The sequence below is a fragment of the Lolium rigidum genome, chromosome 4 (assembly GCF_022539505.1).
Source record: "Lolium rigidum isolate FL_2022 chromosome 4, APGP_CSIRO_Lrig_0.1, whole genome shotgun sequence".
In the NCBI taxonomy this organism is placed as follows: domain Eukaryota; kingdom Viridiplantae; phylum Streptophyta; class Magnoliopsida; order Poales; family Poaceae; genus Lolium; species Lolium rigidum.
Genome location: NC_061511.1, coordinates 119590135 through 119595628, shown reverse-complemented (window position 1 = coordinate 119595628; position 5494 = coordinate 119590135). Strand labels below are relative to the sequence as shown.

The window sequence follows — 5494 nt, the reverse complement described above, 5'->3', positions numbered from 1 at the left end:
CTAGATGGACATGCGCGCTTCGCCGCGCCGCCTATATAGTGTGTTTTCAGGCCTCGATTTAAACCGCTGTCCTTTCTCACTTACAAATTCTTCCACTCAGCATGTACAACACACATGTCATACAATGTAGTAGAAGTTAAACAACACCGACGATAGAGTACCTATCCGGCAGAGCAACTATCTTGCATAACCTGTACAGACGCAGATATCCACAGCTGATAAGCTAAAAATTCCATAATAGTCAATGAAAATAAAATGAAAGTATATACTTTTAAAAGGAGCACCAATTACAAAGAGAGAATATCATAGTTAATCATGAGCTCGCATTCTTGCTTCTAAATGTGCGGCCCATCACAAGGACGACTGTTTGTTTGCCACTAATTTCTATCAGTCCTATAGGGGTCGAGAGATTTAAAACAATTTGCTCCAAAAGAGAGAACATGGCCATGTCTCTCTGGCAACATTGTAGCACCAAGCTAAGGCTAGCTCTATACTTATTCCCTGCCAGATAAGCAAAAATATGAAGCATGTCAGATTCAGTCAATAGGAAACTGAGAAACGTAAGCTATCAATTGCGCAAGGAGAATGGCTGAATAAAGCAATGATATCTAAATCAGACTCCTTAAACAAACAAATGTTGTCTATAAAAAAGAAAGACGATTGATACCTTTCAACACTTTTGTCCAATACACAGATTGCAGAAGCTTGACTCACGAATGGTTAGGTTTAGCCAACAGATCTACTTTTTTAGATAAATTGAATTGCAGACAAATATATTTCTTGAACTAACTGGTGCATTGGGTTAGAAATTACAGTCTACCCTGATACAAATAGCGGTAAATAGATTACCAAATGGCATAATTAATGCAATATTCATCTACTAATCAATTTGACACTAAGTCACATGTGGTACCTGCAAGCGAGTCGGTGATTTTAGGATCAAAAGGTCACCACCTAATTAATCTATGATTGGTACCAAACTATCAACCTATTGTCAAGTAGAGAAAGGGTTTTAACCTGAAACTTGCACGGTAGATTAGCCATCACAGGTATTTGTACCAAGTGCGTATCACCAGCGGTTGCAAGGTGATGATCCGATCAATGCATTGATATACAAATAAACATGTGCCCCAAGTGTATCAGCTTTTCCAAATCAATTCCACACAACACAAAGAACTGACTTGGAAGTGGACAGAGTATTGATTACCTGGGGTAATATAACATTGAAGCAGATGGACGGACGATCTTGGTGTTGGCCAGCTCTTCTTAGAGCTTTGGTTGTCATCCGACTGCCCGAGTAGTGGGGCACCCAAACAACACTGCAGATAGTGGATGTGTAAACTTGACACCGGTTGGCCTTGCTGCAACTTTCAGGTAACGCTAGCGGGGAGGTGCACGATCCGTAGAGGCGACGAAAGGCAGGAGGCGGCGGTGGCAGTCCAAACTCGTCCTGTCCAGATCGAGGCGGCGGTTCTCCTCTTCACTTCTTCGGCTATGCTAGTGCTCGTGCCACCACTCCCAGGCATAGGGTACTGGCTGGGCGGATTTGTGGGTAACCTCCGGCATTTCAGAAGGAAGGTTTGTTGGTGTGTATATCTCCGCTGAACCATATGCCCCGGCGGCCAGCGGAGATAACAACATGGATGTGCAGCGCCGAGGTCTCATATGTGCACATCCAATGGAGAGGATTGTGTCGCATTGTGGGCAGGCTGCAATGCTGCATGTTCTCAAATAAGGACCCTGAACTGAATCATTCGGTCTCCCTGTAACCAAAACAGTGAGGGAATTCAATCATGAAATTTTCACAAGTTTAAACGTGAAAGTAGAGAAAGGGTTAGCCAACACCTCAGAGTACTTGGATACACGCAAAACTACCTCTTCGGTCAAACAATTCAAACTACCTCTTACTCAAGCGACACCAGAATGAAAACAATGAGAATCACACGTAGTAAACGTGAAATGTTAGCCAACAGCGCGAAATTTTCAACTGAAACTGTATATATATATATATGTTCTCGAATGGGGGTGGGGGGGGGGGGGGGGAATGTTATTTCTAAGAACAGGAATTTGTGCCACAAGAATACTATGGATACAGAAACACTGTAATCTGTCCCTGTCTGCTTCTGGTGATGTCTAAGAATCAACGTTGAAGGGCTGATTAAGTGTCGAATGACCTGAAACTTCCATCAACCTAGCTAGGATAACAAACTGACATTATATACAGCATATATGGTAATTTTCTGGATATCTGACACTACTTCTATTAGCACATACGATTTTCACATCAGGACAAAGTCAACACAGGATGGAATTGACATATCAAAAGAAAGAAACCTCGGAGATGGCCACAAACAACTTATCTAGGCACAAATAGCATACCTGATCTGATAAATAACACCATCCAGAACATGTGCCCTTGTAAACAAAAATTGGAAACCCCATCAAAACCAAAGAATCGTCGAGGTCCAAGCGCCCTGGAACCATCGGGCCTGGCTGGCGCCGCCCCTCCTCCAGCCGGCTGGGAAGAGGGCTGACACTCTCCATTCCTCCTCTGGGTTTGATGGGATGCACTGCTCAGCCGGGATCTCGTCCTACCTCTCATCACCCATCAGTAGCGTCCGACGGCCGTCGCTGATGAAGAAGGGGATGGTGGATCCTCTCCATGGAAGAGAGGGGGGCCAGGGAGAGAGGACGCCCGGCCTTCGCCTGTTGTTCCCCATCGCCTACGCCGCCGGATACTCTGGGCCGCCACAGGTAGAGAGAGGATGTGAGAAACGTCTGGAGAGGAGAAAGAGTCGGAGAGCACGTCTCCCCAACCGACCCGGGCATGGGCCCGCACGGAATTAATACGCTGGCCCACACGGCAATGCTTGCACCGGCAAATCGCTGAGAAGCCAGGGATTGCAACAGCCTTAAGGCCACTTCTTTTCGGCTTCTACGATGGCTTATGGGGGAAGCTTCTTCCTACCTACTTCTCCCAGAATCTCTGATGCCAAATTTGTTCTGGCTTATACTCGAGTTTAGATCAAACTAGATTATAAGCCAAAACAAATTTTGGATTCGAGCTTCTAGGAGAAGGTGGTGGGGAGAAGCTTCTTCCAGAAGCCAACGGAGAAGCCGAAAAGAAGTGGCCCTTAATCTATTTAGTTAATTTCTTTTGGAAACAAGAAATGAATCAAATGATGTCATCTATTCTCGGTTGGGGAAAATTTCAGAAGCTGAGGAGTTGATAAGAAATGAAGAAAACTTGATGTATAGACAAATTAACGGCGATGGCACACTTCTCCTGCGCCGTCGCCCGGCGGGTGGCATGGTGGTTCGGACAGTGTAGTCATGGATGAACCGCAAATAAAAACCTGCATCTTGTTACACATATCTATAGGATGAGGACACCATGGATCACATCCTAATGCAATACGTTTACCTAGACAGGTGTGGCACGGCTGTCTCCGACACGTTGAGTTACAGATTGAGGAGCCCCAATTGGTCAGTAAGCTAGAGATTTGGCGGATGAAGGACATGGAGCAGGTGCATCATTCAAATAAGCGCAAGTTTGATACGGTACTCTTTTTTTTAGATAAAAGACACTGCTCGACTTTAATTAATAAAGTCAGATAGATCCAAGATTACAACTCATACACATGCTGTAGCCTACAACTTTTCAAAGTTTAAGTTGTTGGAAATACCCCTTAGCTCACGCTCCATCCAGCAAAAGCCTTCCTTTTCCACGCCTTTGAACTTGATACACCAAATCTGCAAGAAAATGATAATTTTATATATAATGTCAGCGGGGTGGTTGATGATCTTCTTCTCAATCGTTAGCTTGTTATGTGTGTTCCAAAGCGCCTAAGATTGCGCCAAGAACAGAACCCATATAGGATGCGGCGTGTGTAGCCCGAAAAATTAGAGAGAACAGCATGAAACTGAGCAAAAGAATGGTTGCCGTGGTTACCATGGAAACAAAGGAATGCAAGGTGTTTAACAACGCATAAGAGCAATGTAATGAACTGCAACTCATAGAGCACATAAAGGAGGAGCTTTGCCTTTGAGAGTTGGCTCACGCCGGAGGGATTGAACCCGCATCGAGAGAGTAGGCTTTAGAGTAACAGCGTGTGCGTGTGGGGTGAAGAACCTGCTAAGGCCTTGTTTGGCACTAGAGGCTTAGTGGGGATAATCCCCACCAAACTTTACACCCCACTTATTCTAAATGCATGTTTCGTGCTAGAGTATAAGCGAGTTTAATCTTCACTTATCCCCATTTTTTCCTAAATTTTAGTGTATTTTTCTCAATCCCCAATACTCTGCCCCTACCTAGTGAACTAGGGTCGGGTTTTATGGGGATTAGGTGACAATAGAGGTCACAATGCTCTGGAATAGCATCCCCGTTGACTCTAGTGTCAAACGAGGCCTAACTAGGATGTTTACATCTTAGTGTAGCATTTTTGTAAATTTTGCTCCTCTTTTTATAAAGAAAAAATGGTATGTTTCTGTTGGCATGCTTATAAAAAAACATCTGATAACAGGACGAGGCAGCGATGGAAAGGGAAATATTGGGCGAGAAAGACATCGATGGAAAGGGAAGTATTGGGGACATGGTGTTTTGGCTCATAGGTGCAAATGCACCTATTAAAAATAATGCATTTAAATTTCTTTTGAAATGTTAAAAAATTCTGGAAAAAATTCTAGGTTTGCATCTTGATATGCTATGTTTACACACAAAATTTTGTCAGAAAAGGACAATTTTTATGGGCTGTGCAAAAAAGACAAAACAACATCTCATAAAAGGCTATTTTGCAAGACCGAAAATTGTCTTTTTTACACAAGTCACAATAAATCTTATTTTTTCGTGAAATGTTGTGTGTGGACATAAAATGTCCGGATGTACACCAAGATTTTTTTTAAAAAAAAATCGACATTTTAAAATTGTTTTTTAAACAATGGATGCATCTACACCTATGAGCCAAAAGTGATATAGTATTGGGTGGTAAATGGACGAGTTTGCCGCTTAAAATTGTGACAAAATTACAATATCACGCCCTACGGCCCTAGTCCCTTCCTTGTTCTATTGAATCCAAAGTTGCACAACTTGACATAACTTTTCAAAATACTCGTCGATAGGTATCTGATGATTCTTTTCCCGGTGGCCTGTCTCGTGCCAGAATTCACACACTGCTCACGAGCAGTAAGGCAGAATCTCCATCCTGCGGATGGCGCCATCGTGACTACCATGACGACGATTCCACGAAACGAACACCACAAGTGTCGGACTCGGCGTCAGATGCTTCGCGTCCGACGACCATGCCTTCGCCGCAGGCTGCGCCGGCCACCGCGGGGGCATCCCTCCTCTTCCTCGCTCGCCATCGCCGCCAGAGCTGCCGCCGAGCCTCCATCACGGCCTGTTGTTTCCGGCCGCGCTCTTGCAGGACCTTGCCGCACGAGTCGCAGGAGACGAACTGGCCCTCCGTCCTGACGCGGCGAAGCTCGCCGCAGTGGC

At 44.6% G+C, this 5494-nt stretch overlaps 1 long non-coding RNA gene across 1 annotated transcript; it reads right to left on the bottom strand.

Moving 5' to 3' along the window:
* Window positions 1-251: 251 nt before the first annotated feature.
* LOC124649700 lies at window positions 252-2759 on the bottom strand. The gene is made up of 3 exons (XR_006986765.1): window positions 2380-2759; window positions 1018-1763; window positions 252-501 (listed from the first exon to the last, which is right to left on the bottom strand). It is a non-coding gene; the product is annotated as an uncharacterized LOC124649700 (long non-coding RNA).
* Between the last annotated feature and the right edge of the window lie 2735 nt (window positions 2760-5494).